We start from the raw sequence: 19,640 nt of genomic DNA on the forward strand, positions 1-19,640 counted from the left end.
TTCCTGGTGATGGGGGGCTGCCCACCTTTCTCAGCTACTTACCTGCCATCTGTACGTCTTCTGTGAACTGTCAGTTTAGGTCTTTTGCCAATTTTTATCAGATTGATTTGTATTTTTTTTAATCTATTGAGGACAAATGCCTTTTGTTAGATATTATGTATTGTAAATATTTTCTCCGTTCTTTGGCTTGCTTTTTTATTTTCTGAAGTGTTTTTTTGATAAGCAGAAATGTTTAATTTTGATGAAATCCAATCCATCCTCTGTCTTTTTTTCCTTCTAAATGCTTTTATTATTATTATTTTCCTGTCTTAGAAATCTCTGTCTATGCCAAAAGCATGAGGATACTCTCCTTGGTTTTCTCTAGAAGGATCATGTACTTTTAGGACTGTGATCCATTTCAAATTGCCCTTTCTACCTTTAACAAACATCAATTAACTGTGTATGTATGGGCTCATGATCTATAGTATTTGCCTATCCTTTTATGAATAACATACTGTTTTGATTTCTATAGCTTTATAGTAGGTCTTGATCTTAGTGTAATTTCTCCAACTTTGTCCTTTTCAACATTATTTTAGTTATTCTAGGTCCATCTCATTTCCAAACAAATTTTGTGATCGGCTTCTTGATTTCTACAATAAAACCTGCTGGGACTTTTAGTTTTAACTGGGGTAAACTTTACACAGAGTGAAATGCAGAAAAATTGTGTCAATTTGATGAGTTTTGGCAAATGTCCATACTTGAGTAACCATCATCTTGGTAAAAATATAGACAATGTTCCTCGCTGGAATGTTTCCCGTCACCATCTACTCACTCCCCTTCACCCATAACTAACTGTTTTAAAATTTATGTTATGAAAGATGAGATTTTCCTGTTCTTAAACTTTGTATAAGTAGATGCAGACAGTATTTATTGTGTCCTATTATTTCTCTGAGTATCATGCGCTGAGATTTATAGATCGATATAAACATAGATTTGTAAAAGAACTATATTAATAGTTTTTCCTTCTTTATTGGCAAGTAGTATTCTATTGGGCGTGTATATATGCTCGATTTAACTGTCCACATGCTAATGACCATCATTCCCCCCCCAGTCTTGTCTCTTATAAACATTCTTTTATGTGTCTTTGTGTGGACACACGTTTCCTTTCTCTTGTGTAAATATGTAGAGTGTATCTGCTGACTCACAGGGAAGGTGTGTTTTTAAGTTTATAAGAAGCTGTCAAACACTTTCTGACCTGGCTGTACCATTTTGCCCTGCCACCAGCCATGTGGGAAAGTTCTAGTTGACGCCTGTCCTCAAGAACATGTGGTGTGGTCTGTCTTCCTAATTTTAGCTGTTCGGACACGATGTCCACTGTGGCTGTAATTTGTGTTTCCCTGATGAGAATGAGGCCAGTTATCTTTCATGTGCTCGTTTTCCATTCATATCTTTTTTGAAACTTTTATTAAAATATTTTGTCCATCAAAAAAATCTGAGCTTTCACGTTTATAACTGATTTCCAGTACTTTTGACATTCTGCGTGTATGTCGATTTTCAGTGATGTGTTTTGGGATTCTTTTTTCTAGGCTTGACTTCTCATTTGTTTTCTAAATGGATCTTTTGATGAACAGAAGTTCTTAACTTCAGTCAAGTCCATTTTATGATTTTTAATGATTAGCACTTACCAAAACATCCTGTCTCAGAAGTATTTGCCCACCTGGAGGTCAAGATCATGCTCTTATACGGTTTCTTCTGGAAGCACAGACGCCTCCTTTTTGTAATTCTTCTGTCCCCAGGACAAGGGGCCCCATCTGGGCCGATGCACATCACGGGTTCCTGGACGTGGGTCAGATGGTGGGGCTGGACCGGAGTTTCGTGGGCAAGGGCAGGAGTTGAGGGTCCTTTGCACGCGGCGGGATATGGCTGGGGTTGACCGGCGGGAGTGCAGAGATGAATTGCGCCTTCCCTCCCCGTTCAGTCTTAGTGTCAGAAGTTGGAGTCTACGTCTGCAGCCCTTGAGTCCAGGCTGGCCAGGAGAAGGAGGTGGAGGTGATCGCGTGCCCTTTCTAAGCCTGGGCCTTAGGGTGTCTACAGGATTCTCTTTCACGGGCTGCTACCTAAGAACGTGTGCCGCGGCCAGGCCAGCTCGGTGGGGGTAAGTCATGCAGCCGGTCGCCCTACTGTCCAGCTGACTGCAAGCCCCCTGCTGACGTTGATGAGTCCGTCCTAGACCACCCGTCCCAGGGTGACCTGCCAGCTGACTCCAGGTGCGTGTACAAGCCCAGCCGAGGGCAGCAGAACCTGGCCAGGCGGGCTGACCGCCCTGCGAGTCCCTGATGCCCTTTGTGTGGGGTGGCTTGTTACACAGCACACTCAGCATGTGGAAAGGAGCCTGGCGTTCTCTCTAGCTGGGGGACGCTTTGATGAACTGGGGTGTAGGTACCAATTCCTCAAGCAAATGTTGACATGTAAAGAAGTTCTCACCCTATATGTGGGGCTTGCTGGGAGTGACCGAGGAGCTGGGACTTGACCACAGGGGGAGCCAGGCCTCAGCCAGGCAGAGTGGACCCTGGGGGAGGCCTGAATATGTCCTGCTGCTTTTCCTCAAGGTCACAGGTCAGAGCTGAGCCCGCTGGGCTCCTGACCATAGCAGGGACAGGTCATAGAGGAGCAGCTGTTTTGCGTCACCGGGACGCGGAGCAGGCAGCAGGTGACCGAGGCCTTCACACCTCCCGCCCACGCGCTTCACCCCAACAAACGCACAGGCACCATCTGTCACCCCTCAGGTCCTGGAAGGTCCAGTGTGACTCCTCTCGTGAGAAACCCATCCCGCTGGGGCCCTTTCCCCGAGACAGGCCCATTTCCACCTCCCCTGCCATAGCTGGGCCTTCCAGAGGGTCTTCACTTGTGTCCAGAACCCCTGAGGAAATCAGGACAGTCCGGCTGGGTCAGCGTGCGTGAAAGTGTTTTTCCTAAGAAGCAGAGGTCAGTGTGCAGAGTCTACAAACCTTCCTCAGATGAAATGACAGAAAACTCGGGTGACTGAGTGAGGAGATGAAAATACCTGCCCCCCCCCAACCCCGCCATCCCGCCAGCTTTCAGAGCCACCCAGGCTCTTAGCTTTTCTAAAATGTTCATTTCCAGGGGCAGTTTCAATCAATCTTGATAGAATGAAACTTCATAAGACAAAGTAAAAGTGATCAAAGTCAAGATGGGAACGTGAAGGACAGCCAATCTCCAGGAATTTGATGCCTGGAAATCAGGGTAAGTAAAACGGAGAATCCAATTAAGGGGGATTCGCAGCCCCCCTGCCGCCCTCCCGGCCAGCAGCACAGAGCAAGTACCCGCCAGGAGCCGGGCCCTCAGCCCGAGGGAGCCGTAGAACCGCGGCCCGTTTATTTTTCTGAGTAGATTCAATCATTCAGGTAATTTCACAAGTTCCCTACTGAGCAGGGTGATAGAGGACAAAGTGATTCATCTTTGCATTGTAAAGCCAGATCCCTGGGAAAATGCAATGCACCGCGACGCTGAAGACCAGCCCGGCGCAGGGAGAGACGCCTGTGGGCCGGGGGTTCCCCTGTGAACTCCTCTGGAGGCTTCAACAAAATCGAGTCCAGTGGGGCTTTACAGCCCTGGGACATTTTCATTAGTATGAGTCCTGGCATTGCCAACTTTGACCAAACTGTATGGGTGATCTGGTAATTAGTGCATTTTTCTTCCGTAATAAGCGTGGCTGCTTTAATTCAACAGGATGGGGGAAAATATAAAATAAGTGACGAAACACAGCTTGCAGTTATGACTGTGAACATTTAGCTCACCTCTATGGCTTGTGTTTTTATTGTGCTAATTAGCAACTCCTATTATAAGTTAACTGGGAAAGTTCTCAAGATAACTACACATTTAGGCCCTACTCCCCTCATGTATTTAAAAGGTCAGATATTCATGAAATAGTTTAATAATTTTAACCAAAAAATAGTAACATGTCAGAGTTCTGAAGCAGGCATTCACCGTATTTCTTTACTAGAAAAGCAACAGTGTGTGTGTAGCGTTCTTCACGTGGCAGGACAGTGTCTCTTCTTCCAAGACCGGTAACAAAAAGTTGAAAAAGTATATGATGATACATACATTTGATAGCTGCACTGAACACAGGTGCAAGACCATTTTCCCCTATGTTGCCATCATGCTGGGATCACGATGTTTCTTGTAGTCAATGGGCACCTTACCTCCACTGTTACCTATGGGGGCCCCTCACCCCATTTCCTCTGGAACCTTGTAAACCTGCTCTGTCACGGGACTATGTGAGCCCCTGGCCTCTGGGCTGCTTAGACTGTATCTAGAACACAGATGCCACCAGTGTGTCTTCAGGTCTGGCCACAGCAAGGAGGATGAGTTTGTGACACGGAGCCTTTGAGGACCTTGAAAGTATCTGATGATTAAAAAGAAGTGCGGGGCTTCCCTGGTGGCGCAGTGGTTGAGAGTCCGCCTGCCGATGCAGGGGACGCGGGTTCGTGCCCCGGTCCGGGAGGATCCCACAGGCCGCGGAGCGGCTGGGCCCGTGAGCCATGGCCGCTGAGCCTGAGCAACGGGAGAGGCTGCAGCAGTGAGAGGCCCGTGTACTGAAAAAAAAAAAAAAAAAAAAAAGTGTGGCTGCCTTGGGTTGGTTCCTCCCATCGAGTTGAAAGCTGCCTTTCTATCATTTCACCCCTTGGTCTGTTCTGTCTTCTAGGATAACAAACAATGTCATAACTGCTCTTCTGTGTAAGAACCTGCTGAATTATTCAAGTTCAGCCCGTTGGGCAGATAGCACAGCCGCTAGAGCCGATTGCACGGCTGGCGGGCGGGATGGGCGTCCAGCCTTGGCTCAGCTGGGCCTGGGTCTTGGGCAGCGGTCCAGGTCCTGTGCTTCTGAGCCAAACCTGCAAAATGAAGCCCACAATTGTGCTGCATCTCAGGGCCCAGAAAACCGTCGTAAAATCACACCGTTCCTGGCACAGAGTAAGCAGTTAATGAACGATGACTACTTTTTACTCTTTGACATTTTATTAGGTTAAAAAGATAATAGAGTCTTCATACATGGCTGGAAGAAGGTCATGGTCCACTGGGAGAAATGGGCCTATACATATTCATGAAACAAACACATAAATGCCTGGAATATAATAGGATCAGTGCTATGAGAGACATGTGGATAAAACAGGACGGAAGCGTATCCATCAGTGATCCAGAAGGGTGGGGTGACCTTCTTGTGCCCGAGATTCGGAATGGGAATATCAGAGCCTGCCTAGTCACTACCTCACCTCGCAAGGTGTTTCAAGACAAAACAGAAAAAACATATCAGGGACACTTTGTTTTTGAGGGGGCATTGCTCTAGAGAATGTCCTCCTGCTGATTTAAAAGGCGTAAATGTAAATAAGGATGAGAAGTGAAACTTGGTTTGATTCAGCACCCTCCCCCGCCCCCATCTGGCACATGGCGTGGTTATTGCAAACAGGCCCTAAGGCCTGGAGCAGGTGCGGCCACCAGCAGCCCCAGTGCCATGTGGGTGGCCCTGTCACTGCGGTGCTGTCCCCTGCCTTGCCCGGTCCCTGGGGAATATGCCTGATGACAGGGTGGCCCTTGTGAGGTCACTCACCAGCTGTAAATCTCAGTAAACCAGTCCTTCAAAAGAGGGCGCCCAGCTACGGAGGCGGAGACACAGCACAACAAAGCATGAGAATGGGACATGAGAGAGCTTTCTGTTGCAAGGCTCAGCTTGTCTAAATTACTCTGTATCAGCGGGTGGCCCCTCATGAAGGCTTCACATTGAAGAAAAGGGCTGAATTAGTTTTAAAAGCTGCTGAAAGTGCAATGAGAAGAGAGAACACAAGAAGGAAATAGCTTCTCCGTCTGACTCACTTCACTCAGTGTGATCATCTCTAGGTCCATCCATGTTGCTGCAAATGGCATTACTTCATTCTTTTTTATGGCTGAGTAATATTCCACTGTACATGTGTGCCACATCTTCTTTGTCCATTCCTCTGTCGATGGACACTTAGGTTGCTTCCATGTCTTGGCTATTGTAAATAGTGTTGCAATGAACATTGGGGTGCATGTATTTTTTCGAATTATGGTTTTCTCTGGATATATGCCCCAGGTGTTTGTTATTTTTGAGAAGACTTTCAGGAAGCCAGAAAAAATGACAGCTGCCTAGATCGGCACCTCCCAATATTTCTGGTAAAAGCAATACAGAAGAATAAATAAAAATCCATGAAAAAAATATTCACAGCATAATCCAAAGGCCAAAAAATGTCTGGACTTCAAAATAACTGTAAATTAAGAAAGAAAAACTCCAAAGCCCAGGAAGCAATCTCTCTCACCCCTTCTCTAGAGGCTTCAAGCTTTTGCAATGAGCAAAAGAGCAGGTGGAAAAAGTTGTAGGTAAGAGAGAAGAGTTGTGATTGTGATGGATCTAATTTGATCCAAAACCACAGTCAGAAAGAGTAAGTTCACACTAAATGTGGAAAAGAAGAATCTGTCTCGAGAGACGAGAGTAAGATATACAGGAAGGGAATGGAAACGATATGCAATTTGAAGTGTCACCTCTTGGTACCTTGAGAGAAGAAAAACATTAAAATTATAAAAGTACTATGTATGGAGTAAAGAAATAATAGACACTGAAAACAGAGGGGTCAAATACAGAATAAAATTTGTGTTGTAACGGTTTTAAAAATAAAATCTTAAGGACTAGAACATGGAAAAGAAGAAAAGTAGGCAAAACCAAGCAAGGAGTGAGATTCTTCACTGGGTTGGTCTCTCCAGTCCCTTCCTGAGAATGATATTCCCTTGAAATCTCACCCAGGGTTAAGCAGTTTGAGGGTGAGATCATTTTCTTGGTATCAGTCATGTTTGAAAGATGCATCTCTTTTAACAGAATACTGAAATTAAAAGTACAGGCGTTGGGCTTCCCTGGTGGCGCAGTGGTTGAGGGTCCGCCTGCCGATGCAGGGGACGCGGGTTCGTGCCCCGGTCCGGGAAGATCCCACGTGCCGCGGAGCAGCTGGGCCTGTGAGCCATGGCCGCTGAGCCTGCGCGTCCGGAGCCTGTGCTCCGCAACGGGAGAGGCCACAACAGTGAGAGGCCCGCGTACCGCAAAAAAAAAAAAAAAAAAAAAAAAGTACAGGCGTTGAGCAGCAGAAAAAAAAAAAAAAGAAAGAAAGGAAATAGCGACCAGAGTCCGTGCTGATCTGAGGAGGGAAACTGCCGGAAGGATTTCTTTTATTCCTCAGGTTGGGAGCTGGGCCCCTGGGTCCCAGGACTCACCTCGGTCTCCTTACCGATGGCTTAGTCACTGAATTTCCCACCACACGGTTAGGTTAGTTCCCACAGAGAGAAGAATCATCCCGTCGCGTTCTCTGTTGTATCCCCAAGGTCTAACACGTTATTAGATTTTCAACTCTTATTGAAGGAGTGAGCTAGCACTGCAGCCTGTGAACGATACAAAAATGCAAAATGTGAGATTTTCCTTGAAGAGCTTCAAGTGTGTGTGAAAAACACCAACAGGAAGCGATGAAAAGACGAAGGGAGACAATGTACCACCGAATATCTGGGTGAGCTTAGTTACTTGCCGGCTGCCACGTCAACTCCCAGAGTGCTGACACCATGCGCGTTTGCTCCTCACAATGTGCCTTGGTCCCACGGGGGCAGGCACGCAGCAGCTATCGGGGGAGAAAAGGAGAAGGGAGCACGGGCTGAGGGAGACGTGCGGCGCGGGGTGTGCAGGTTGGTCGGAGACGGGGAAGAGGCAGTTTTGGGGCAAGTGCATCCACTAAGTGCCCAGTGGGGAACCTGCGCGGAAGCCTGGGGCAGGCAGGGCCTGGGCGGGCTCCCTGTTAGGGGGCGAGGTGCAAGAGGGGCATCGGCATCTAGGACTATGATGATGGTTGGCGTGGATGGATTATTCCACAGTTCGGGTAGTTTTCTAACGTAATCCTCTCAACGCATGGGAGTTAAATAGAATAAGCATAATTATTTCCATCCTATGGAAGAGCAAACGGTGATTTAGGAAGGAGAACAGATGCCTCTAAGTAGGGAAAACACTGTGCTCTATAGGCTTGGCTTCTGTGTTCCATGTTTGTGTCATCCTCTGATCTTGTTTTTTTAAATACATATTTTAATGGAGAAAAGAATTAGATAAAATTATGTATACAATGCCCAGAGCGCTATTGGGATATATCTGATACAGTCATGAGAAGAGTCTTGTTATACAGACCACACACAAGCTCATTAGCAGATATGCATGTGCGTGCAGGAACACAACTCGCATGCATGCACACATATTACATGCTCACACACATACACACATGCATAGCCACACACACAAATGTGTACACACACATGCACACACACATCCACTTGCTGAAACACAGAAAGGACGCAACTGAAAGGACAATTTCGTCCTAAATTACATAAAAAATGTCCGGGTGGGAAGACCAGACCTGTTGTGGAAGTGAAACCACTGAAACAAGTGCATGAATTCTTGGTAGAAATTTTCCACGTTTTTATGTAGAAACCTGAGTGGTGAAGCAAAGGCAACATGCGGCATCGCACTGCCTGTTCCCTGAAAATCATCTGAGAGAAGGTGGCGTTTCAACCAGCCCTGCATCACTGGAAGCCTCCGGGGCATCGCCATCAGCTTGAGGAGGGGTCCTTGTCTCTGGGAGGTCCCTACCCAGGTTGAAGCTCGCACTGCAGCGTGGACTCTGCTTACAGGTGTGTCTCACCCTTGTCGGGAGGTTCCACAGCTCTGCCCTCAGAGTAGTAATTCTGGGAAACAAGATATTTTCATTTGCAGCAAACATGTCAGAGTGGGGGAGTGCATTTTGTTTCTTCCGGCTATGCCACTATAGCATAGACGAAATGGAAAAGTAATTATCAGATAAACTTTCTAACCCCCAGTTTACAAAACAACCTTAGATATGTTTTCACTTTGTTTTTAAGATAAGACAAAACACCTTTCTTCGCATGCTCAGACAGTGTATTTAGGTATTTCTGTGGAATCTTATAATTAGACCTGCTGGCTGTAGGATTTGCGTTACCTGTGACTTCCCCTGAGGACTAAAAAAATAACAGTGTGGTAGAAACCAGGGCAGGAGGACACGTTGATAGGGGTTTTCTTTGAACAAACACCAGGCTCTTCAACAAGGTACTCAATTTTACATAAATGAAAGGAAGTTACCACCATGCAAATAGTTTCTTACTATCTTATGTAAGGGCGTTAAAATAATATGTTGTAGTATCAGAATCAGGAACGTAATTTAAAAGGCGGTGACTGGGTAGGGTTGGGTAAGGCCGGAGCCACAGTGTCATCCTGGGGCTCCACGTGCCGGGTGGTGTAGGGGCCGTGTCCCCTGCGATGACTTGGGCACCGCAGCCCCTAGAAGGGAAAGATGGGAACCTTGACAAGAACCCCGGCAACAACTGATCCAGCCACCAGGTGGCACTCTTGCTCTGTGTTTCGAGGCTGTGCTGGTCCCGGCTCCTGGCAGGGACTTTCTCTGCAGGATCGAAAGACTCTGTCCAGGAGCATTCTGCTTGAATTAGTCAGCTTATTTTTAACCCCGGCAACTCTGGCCAGGGAGGCTCAGAGAGAGAAACTTATTTTGTCGGGTTAGCAGCACCCAGGCGTTCAGACGTGTCTCTACTTGGGTGTTTAGGAAGGCGACGTGTGTGATAAGTTTTTGCTTTCTGAATATTAAGGAATAAAGTCTTTCTCCCCTTTATTAATTTAAATGGGCCTTTGAGAAACAGCTCTTTCTTTTTTTTTTGGCTGCGTTGGGTCTTCGTTGCTCTGCGCAGGCTTTCTCTAGTTGCGGCGAGTGGTGGCTACTCTTCGTTGCAGAGCGTGGGCTTCTCATTGCGGTGGCTTCTCTTGTTGTGGAGCAAGGGCTCTAGGCGCACAGGCTTCAGTACTTGTGGCACGCAGGTTCAGTAGTTGTGGCTCGCGGGCTCTAGAGCGCATGCTCAGTAGTTGTGGCACACAGGCTTAGCTGCTCCGCGGCATGTGGGATCTTCCGGGACCAGGGCTTGAACCCGTGTCCCCCACACCGGCAGGCGGATTCTTAACCATTGTGCCAGCAGGGAAGTCCTGAGAAACAGCTCTTTCTTTGATGAAATTTAAGCAAAAATAAGAATTTCAAGGAACTGTGCATAAATGGATGCTTAAGAAAGATTTCCCTGCTCATCCCAAAGGGATCCAGCATCTTATAAACAGTATTATGTGCAATCAACCTTAAGAACCTCCGGGGAAGCTGTGTAGTTTCATTCTGTTGCTTTAAGTCCTCACTCAAAACGGGAAACGCTCTAAACGCAGAATTCTTTCCCTTCTGTGAGACAAGCCAGGAAAGGAAAGGCCATCAGCTCAGTATTTCCTGGAGGAAGAGGTTTCCCAGGATGTCAGCAGGTAAAATGGAATGGGGACTGTTAACTGGGCTAAAATCATTATACGGGATCATCTTTCATCATTGCATCTATAAACATGCTTCTCTAAGTTGTTGGGCTCATTAAACAACCCCACACCCTGTGGGTAAGTTTTAAGTAACTTGCACACTAGACTCTTTCTGCCTTGGTTATGGGATCGCCTGGTTAAGATGTGCCCTTCGGAGCAGCATGCAGTCACTTCTGGAGCGTCCTGCCCCTGGTGCCCGTGTCCATGCCAGGAGCTGGCCCTTCTCTGGGGCCGGGATGTGCTCCCTTCCATAGACTGGGCAGCGAGTGGCCATGGGTAACCCTGCAGGGAAGCTGCGTCTGCTCACACCTCCTGACTGGGGACCCTGGGGTCACCACCTCCCCACCAGGCACATGCGAGGAGTGAGAGCCACCTGGTGGTGAAGACCAGGCTCTCTGCAGACAGACTGACTGGTTTCTTCCCCCAGATGCTCCAGTTTTTGCTGGAAAGTCCTCAAGCAGCTGAGCGTCGGTTGTCTTATGGGTGGAAGGAAGACAGGAAGGGTGGTGCTTGCTCTCAGGGATGGGGGGCTTCCACGAGTCAATGCATCCACAGCCCCTGGGGTGGCACCGGGGGCGAAGCGAGCACTCGGTGGGACTTACCGTGTTGTCTGGACGCTTGGGCTCTCTGACTTTCCCTCAACAGATTCACTGGATGCCAGAGGCCAGTTCAAGCAACTGGGCTGGGCATTGAAGGTGATGCAAAAACAGGGTCACTGGGCTGGCCTTGGGCAGCTCCCAGCATGGGTGGAGAGCTAGCAGAGCAACTGGATGGTTATTGACAATTCAGTGCACACACACATGCACACACACACAAGTACAGACATACACACATGGGTACACACACAGGTACACACATATACACACATGGGTATTCACACATGGGCACACACACAGGTACAACATTCACACACAAGTACACACATATACACACATGGGTACACACATACACACATGGGTACACACACGGCTACACACATAGGCACAACATGCACACACACAAGTATAGGCATGGACACACACAGGTACACACATGCACATACACAGGTACACAGATATACACACATGGGTGCACACACAGGTACACACATGCACATACACAGGTACACAGATATACACACGTGGGTACACACACAGGTACACATATGCACGCACACAGGTGCACACATATACACACAGGTGCACACACACAGGCACACAGGGAGCATCAGGGCACAGGTGCTGCTTCCTTCCAGCAGGAACTGGGTAGGGGGAGGAAGGGGCCGTGGGCAGGACGTGCACATGCATGGAGGAGCCTGGCTTATGGGAGGGGCTCACGGAAGGACCAGTGAAGGCAGAGGAGGACGAAACATCACTATTGAGGGATGTGACTGTGGAGAGATAGGGACATTTCTAGGATTTGTTCTTTCCGCCTTGAATGGTGTAGCATCTAGTTAAAGATGTGAGGGGCCAGGGATTCCGCTCGTAACTGAGTAGCGTCATCTGAGCAGAACCTGGAAAGACCGCGATGTTGACAGCTCGCGGCCACCTCTGCCATCAGGAGCTGCCACCGCCGGGAGACTCCTCAGGCACAGAAGGGCTGGGCTGTGACCCGGGGACCCGTGAAGAACCCCCGCACCTGGGGATGTGCACGGTGCCCATTGCCAGGGCCCTTTCTAAGGGGCTGCAGCCCCCTCGGGAGACACAGGGCAGGAGGACCCTCTCTGTCTCTCTGACGATCAGGTACAGGACGTCCCCAGAAAGAAGGATCAGAGGCCCTGCTGCTTCTCCCCACGAGGACCAACTCCACGGACGAAGACCCTTTCCTGATCCTTTAGGACTGGGGGCCATGGGCCCAGATCCATGGGAACACGGTCCACCCCCAGCCCAGGGATCCTCTCACTTGGTGATGATTTCTGACAAAGGATGACAAAGTAGGGCCCTTTGCTGTGCTCAAGTGTCCCGAACTGGGGGTGAGATCACAGCTCCTTCCAACTGAAAACAACAGCGCTGAGTGGGCTCCAGGGCCAAAGGGCAGATCGCAAGTGCTGAGTGATAATTAATACCAATTAGGGGAAGACGCTTTGCCAGCTTCTAAGTGGAGCTGTGTGTCTCCTGACACACTGATGGATCCTAGTCGCGAGGAAGGCCTCTGCACCTTTGTCGTTTAGAAGATGGGTCCCTGTAACAAAGTGATCCTGCTGGCAGGGCAGGGGTTTCATCTGTTCATGCAAAAAAGAGATCAGTGAAGCGATCTGTCTGAAAACCAAGCCTGCGTAGCTTCCTTGGAACAGAACCAGAATTGTAACAATGGCTTGAATGCTCATGAGAAATGAGTTCCGGGTTGCCAGCCGTACGCCCCTCTTTCATGCAACCATCCAGGACTCAGGGCAGGTGGTGGTGCCCTAGCTGACTGAGCTCCTAGGACGCGTCACTTTCTGTGGGGACGAAGTGGCAGCCTAGGAAGAACCTGGTGCTGGGCTTGGGGCTGAGGTGGAGGCAGAACAGACACAAAGCCCCCTGGATGGGGGGACAGCCAGGAGTCTTGTCTTTGGAAGGACAGGTGCACACGGGTCCACTGGAAGCAGCCCGGGCAGTACGTGGCCCGTGAAGGATGCACGGTATAAGGTGGGTACAGCAGTCCAGGGTGGTGTTGGCGAGACCCTCACAGTGGGGTGCTCACTAAGGGCTAAAATTTGGGTCGATCTGGGAGGGAGAAGAGGAGAGACCAAGGTGGCTGCTCTGAGATCAGCGTAACCAAGGATGAGAGCCCGAGGCAGAGGGGACCCCGCCCGGACCCTGAGGGTGGGTCCCCATGTTCTCTGTAGGCCTGCATTTGTTCACGTCCTATTTGTAATTTTCAAAAGTTATCCAGGTCCATACTTCACTTAGCATCGAAATGTCCTCACGTTGGATGTGACAGGAATCCCAAAGCATCAATGTCTTCTGGACTGCCTTGCCCTTTATTTCAGGTACATGAACTTTTAGAAAGATAGATGTTGAATCCACTAAGCATCTACTTTTTCGTAGTTGCCACCCAGGCCCTGATTTTCGCTTCTCGCTGAGCTGAATATTTCACTTTTAAGCTCAAAGGTCACGGATGTGTGAGCTTTCCCAACTCCTGTGGTTTTTCACTCTCTACTTGGACACCTACCTTTAGGCCCCAAACTCATATCTCTTGAGGAAGCCGTCACTCAGCCTCAGTGGTTAGAAAACTCTCAGGTCGATTCAGAATGTCCTTCCCTGCGTCTTCTCCCGTATGCTCTCTGTTCTGCTCTTTGAAGCCGTCCCAAAGGAGATTATTCTTCATAGGATGACTTTTCCAAGTTTTGTAGGTGGCGTTTGTGCATCTTTGCCCCCAAATCAACGTGATCTTCTCCAAATCCCTGGACCAGACCTCGCTTGCCATTTCCCAGATGACACAGTGTCGGACCCTTTGCCCTTCATACCCTCCTTGAAGAGGGTCCCTGACTGGTCATCAAGGGCATGTGTCAGCGGGGGTCCTCGTCACCCACGCGTTTCCCAGGCTCTCCCACTTCTCCCGCCTCTACTGTAACATCCCCACCCGAGTGACTCACCCCTGGATGATGGCGACAGTCCCCGTCACTGCATCTCATCTCGACCACCTGTCACCGAGTCGTCATACTGCCAGCGGAAGGCCTTGTGAGAACGGTCCTTTAATCATGGCTTTATGTGAAGATTGGTTCTTGTCTTTCCCCTGCCCTTGGGCAAACGTCCAGGTCCCTTAATATGCCCACAAAACCCGCTGCAGAGCCCTGGCCGCTCACCTCGCCAACTGTGCTTCCCCCCATGCCCCCGTCAGCTTCTCTCAGTGACCGGAGCACGTGCCGCCCAGACCCTGGTTCCCGTACACGGGGTCCCCTCTTCCCTCCCCGCCCGCATCTCAGTGGGACTTACTTCTGCTCATCTTGGCTTGAACAACCCCGAGGGTCTTTGCCTGACCTCCAGGCTGAGGTAGGCTCCCACTCTATGCTCTTTTTACCAGATGCCCCCCGTTTCAGCTGAACTACCAGCTGAGTGTTCCCTCTATGTCCTGTGAGTGAGAGGGGCGATGCAGGGGCCACAGCTCCTTCTGCTTGGTGCCTGGCCCTGGTCCACAGAGCTCCCCGCGCACAGGTCCGGTGAATGGTTGAGCGGTATCGCGAGGTGGTTCTCCTGAGCTCTTCTCCGTCCAGCACTTTGGAGGCTACAGGGACCCGGAAGGCACCTCTGCTCGCCTGCGTGTGTATAACTACTCTGTGCTCCCGAGCGTTCGTAGACTATGACATCATCTATTCCACCCAGCCTGGTGGCCGGGGTGTCTCCATGTGATTTCATCCTCTGTCACTGTAACTTGTGGATGGCTCAGCTGATCAGTCTGGAAAGTGCACCAGTATCTCACCTTCTAAAGCAACATCTTTGTCAAAATTCTGACAGCAGGAGGGAATGTTGGACTGAAATGATCACTTTTTCTAACAATGTCTGTTTTGATTGGAAGCCTTGCTACAGCATTTTGTGTCAAGCAGAATAAACGTTATCTTTTTTATTTTTCCTTCCTGGGGTGCTTTATAGTTAGATTGTAGGGAATCTTCATAAAATATGCCAGCAATGCATCTTTGATTCAATATTCATATATTCTCCCACACACCAGATTTCAAGGCCACACTTAAGGGGAATGAAAAAAAGGTCCCATAAAGAATGACGGCTTATGTGGCTTATTTAAAAACGAGGCTCTGATAAACTGCTAGCTCTTCCAAACTTCCAACTTTTAAACCTTAAATCCAACAGACCCCAAATACCTACATTAATCTCTAAATTTTAATTGCTCACTCTTGTGGATGAGATTACAAGAGCACATTTTTTTAAACTGTGGTGAAAAACACATAACATTGAACTTACCAATGTAACCATCTTTGGTGTACAATTTAGTAGGGTTAATTAAGTACATTCCCATTGTTGTGAAACAGACATCTAAAACTTCTCCATCTTGCAAGACTGACACTCTATCCCCACTAAATGCCAATTCTCTTTAATCCCCTCCACCAGCCCCTGGAACCCACCGTTCTACTTTTCTGTCTCTATGACTTTATCTACCCCAGGGACCTCACAAAAGTGGAATCCTACAGGATTTGCCCTTTAGCGACAAATTTCACTTAGCAATGTCCCCTAGGTTCGTCCATGTTGTACCATGTGACAAGATTTCCCTCTTTTTTAAGGCTTCATGATATTCCGCTGTATGGACAGACACATTTTCTGGATCCGTTGGTCTGTCACTGGGCATTTGTGTTGCCATCTCTTGGCTTTGTAAGCAGAGCTACTGTGAACACGGGGGTACAAATATCTCCTGCAGATCCTGCTTTTCAGATAAATACCTAGAAGTGAAATTGCTGGGTCATATGGTAATTCTATTTGGAATTTTTTGAGGAAGCTCCATGCTCTTTTACACAACGGCTATACAATTTTACATTCGAACCTGATTATACCGGCCGGTGTTTGACAAGTGATATACATTGTTGTTCTTTGTTCCACTGCATGAGCTTGTTATTGATTGAAATGCTAACTATTTCTGATGGATCAATTTGCAAGGGCAAAAGAAAGTTGTCATTCACATGCATTGGCTTGCAGCTCCAGGAAGAGGTTGTCTGATCTTAGAAATGTAGTTGGTTTCTGTTTGTTTGTTTGTCTGCTTTTTGAGAGTAAATGAAATTCCAGAGGCCTGACACCAGAGCAAATTAGAATTGAATAGAGTTCTCAATCATTTTTAATAAGTTTAGGGTAGGCAGAACCTTATGTAGTTTGACTTGAAGATTTGTGCAGAATCTGGAGTCCCTATGACAGATGGTTCAGAAGGCCCGTGAGAAGACATACATGCACGTCTTGGGAGGAGAAACACATGTGTGTGTTAGTTAGAAATCCAGTCACAATCGCGGGCTAACCTGGCAGGGTGCAAAGTCAGGCCAGGTAAGATCCTGGTGTGCAGGAGGGGACAAGGGGTCTTGGTGTGAGCTGTTTAGGACGGGAAACTCTGTCAAAGAAAGGATAGAGTCCTGATGCCAGGGAGAAATTGTCCCCATTCAGTTTTGTTTAGAGCCGGACGCAAGCATTGAAATTTTATGTGAAGCATTACTAAACAGTAGTTCTCAAGAATTATGCCACATGCAGAACAACCTGAAGAAGGAGCTAAAATACTTATAACCTTAAAGCATAACTCAGGTGCTTAAAGAAATAGGGCAGAGAACTTTAGCAACCTTCTTAACATACGAGGTCTAAAAGAGGTTTCCCTTTTCCCCAAAGCCTAGTATTTTGGCTACAAAAAATGTTCTTATTGGTGCCTGTCTGTTATCTGTGTCGATAAGAAAGGGTCTGAGTGACTCCTTTCTAGCAGGTGGATGTCAATAACTTTTTATTTATCAGTGGATTCATTTAATTCCTGGATATGACAGTTCTCATATATTTTTTATAAGCTGATTTCTGTCTTATCATAAATTCCAAGTCAACACTTCTAATACCTAAAAGAGCATTTAAAACTTATCTCCACAAATCATCCTGATATGACGAGGACTTTATCAGAGTTAAGTAGGAGACACACGCTCCATATTAATCCAGCAGAAAGGCTGATTTCTACGCTGTTTGAATAAGCACCGACCTAAAGCACTGACTTTAAAAGTGGGCGGGTTCAATCATTTTAAGGGTTTTGTATACTGTGCCTGAAGTGGGATTTGTTTAGGCTTTATTTTTTCAGAGACTAAAATAAACCCACCCAGCAAGTATTCATTTATTTTTGAAAATATCACAATTTCCATCCCCAATTAGTGCTTCACTTACCCCAAATGGCACATTGAGGAGATCTCATCAGATACAGTGCGGTTCAGGCCTTGTGGCCCAATCATGGAAGGTCAGGGCTTTTGCATTCAGCTTAAAATGAATTAAGACTTCAAGTTCTTTTTCCTGCCACGAAACACCCTCCAAGGGACCGTCTGATGAGGGTGGGGAGAGCGGGGGTGGGAGGAGGTGGGCAGCCGGCCCTCGGGTTCATCCTGATGCCTGGGGAAAGGGTGGTGCCCAGGTCACAAGCGTCTGTCCCTCTAGAGACTGGCCGTGTAGTCATCACTGTCTCATGTTTTATTGTTGTGGCTGTTTGTTTCATCTCTTGGATTTGGCCCTGAGGATGTTTCGACTTGGGTAAAACTTTGGATTCACCAAAATGTCTGACGAAGCATCCGCCCCACCCCCCCGCCCCCCACCGACCATGGCCACACGATGCTCTGTGACGCCCCCTTCTGATGGGCGCGTTGAATGACCTGCCTCACGGACCACCTAAGGTTATGTGGGAAGAAAAAAACCCCTTCCACTGAGAGAAATGTAACATTACATATGCAAATGCACTTTTAAAAAACAGACAAAAGAAAATTTTGGTTTTGTTACCTATACTGAATTTGCCAGATTTATTATTTAGTAACTAAATATTTAATTCAAAACCTGTAATGAATTCCTGATTCAGTCATTCACCAAACACTAATCGAGCATAAACTGTCTTCTTAGCTTTATGTTATACATTTGTGGGATACATTGAAAAAGTACATTTAAAGATGTACTGTCTTTAAGACATTTAAAATATGCATTCCCTGAATCTGTCCACACGCAAATTTAATTTTGACCAGCAAGTCTTTGAAAATGAAAGATAGACACAATTTTTTTAATTGAAATGAAAAAACAGTCTGAAACCTCCTTAAAATTCCTCAGAGGTAATTTAGGCTACGATTAATAAGATTATAACACTTTCTCAATGTGGGAATGATTCTACTCCAGAAGCCACACTTCTTTTCATTAAATCTAAATGCTATTAACTGGGAGACGCACCACTGCTTCATGGACCACCAAGAAAAAATGCTGCTAATGAAATTATGACCCGACACTTCCTTATCACTCAAAATTTTAATCTGTACGTTCTGAAGAGATATTTAAGGCATAATTGGATACAGGTTTGTAACCCATGTAGCTCTTGGCACATATAGGTGTGTATGCGTATAATGATACATTGACAAAGGCGCTCCTAAAACTTCTTCACAGAATCTGCCTTTTCTGAATCTTAATAACGCAGACTCATGAATGCCCCTAATTTCCCACAAACTATTGTTTTCTGCCATCAGGTTTTCTGAAAATGTAGCATTTTGTAAAAGGCTTCACTAGTGTCTTAACGTTCAGTTCCAAGCCCCTCGCTCAGGCTCTGAACATTTTTTTTTTTTTTTTGCTGTACGCGGGCCTCTCACTGCTGTGGCCTCTCCCGTTGCGGAGCACAGGCTCCGGACGCGCAGGCTCAGCGGCCATGGCTCACGGGCCCAGCCGCTCCGCGGCATGTGGGATCTTCCCGGACCGGGGCACGAACCCGCGTCCCCTGCATCGGCAGGCGGACTCTCAACCACTGCGCCACCAGGGAAGCCCGGCTCTCGAACATTTTGACGCGGGCACTGCCTTGAATTCTAATTCTATAGAAGGTGTCAACAAAGTGTTTTCAGAAAACAGGCTTTCTCCAAAAGTCCTTGCGTGAGTCCCGGATCACTGCGTGTGTGAGTGAGAAACGCCAACACTCTTCCGTTTCTCTGCTGAGTAATCTCCCTGGGAAGGAACCTTACCAGGTACTGATGCAAGCTGGTCTCTTCCAAAGACTCCCTCACAGACTCCCTGGGAAACGCTGCTTTCCCAGCCGTCTGGGCGTCCCCCAGCCCGTCCAGTGGATACAGGCAGGCACCCATCCCCGTCCTGCCCTGGTGTGTGGCCTGAAGCATCAGGGGTTGTGGTCGCCCTGTCCTCTCCTACCCCTTGGGTGATGATTCCATCCTGGGTTCACCCCATGGGCTTGCTCCTGAAGTTCCAGATGAACACCTCAGAACACACTAGAAGTTTATCTCAGATGACGGTACCCCAGTCCTACGTCTCGCCCATGGAGACAAAGCTCGGAGCTGTCAGTTTCATCTTTCTTTTTCACAAGCATTAAATATTCTAGTTCTTTCTTTTAGTAAAACAACAACAACAAAAACCAATCTTTTGATAAGAGTTCTGAAGGAGTCTCACTTTAGTCCAGATTGCCAGCCCAGAAGCCCCTGCAGACACGACCTGAGTATCAAGCCTCGTATCACGCTCTGAAAGAGCCCCAGATAGAAGGAAAATGTAGTGGCTGCATCGTCTTCTGTCTCATCTTTTGC

Source organism: Monodon monoceros, unplaced genomic scaffold (genome assembly GCF_005190385.1).
Source record: "Monodon monoceros isolate NGI ecotype Baffin Bay Population unplaced genomic scaffold, NGI_Narwhal_1 Super_Scaffold_17, whole genome shotgun sequence".
Classification (NCBI taxonomy): Eukaryota; Metazoa; Chordata; class Mammalia; order Artiodactyla; family Monodontidae; genus Monodon; species Monodon monoceros.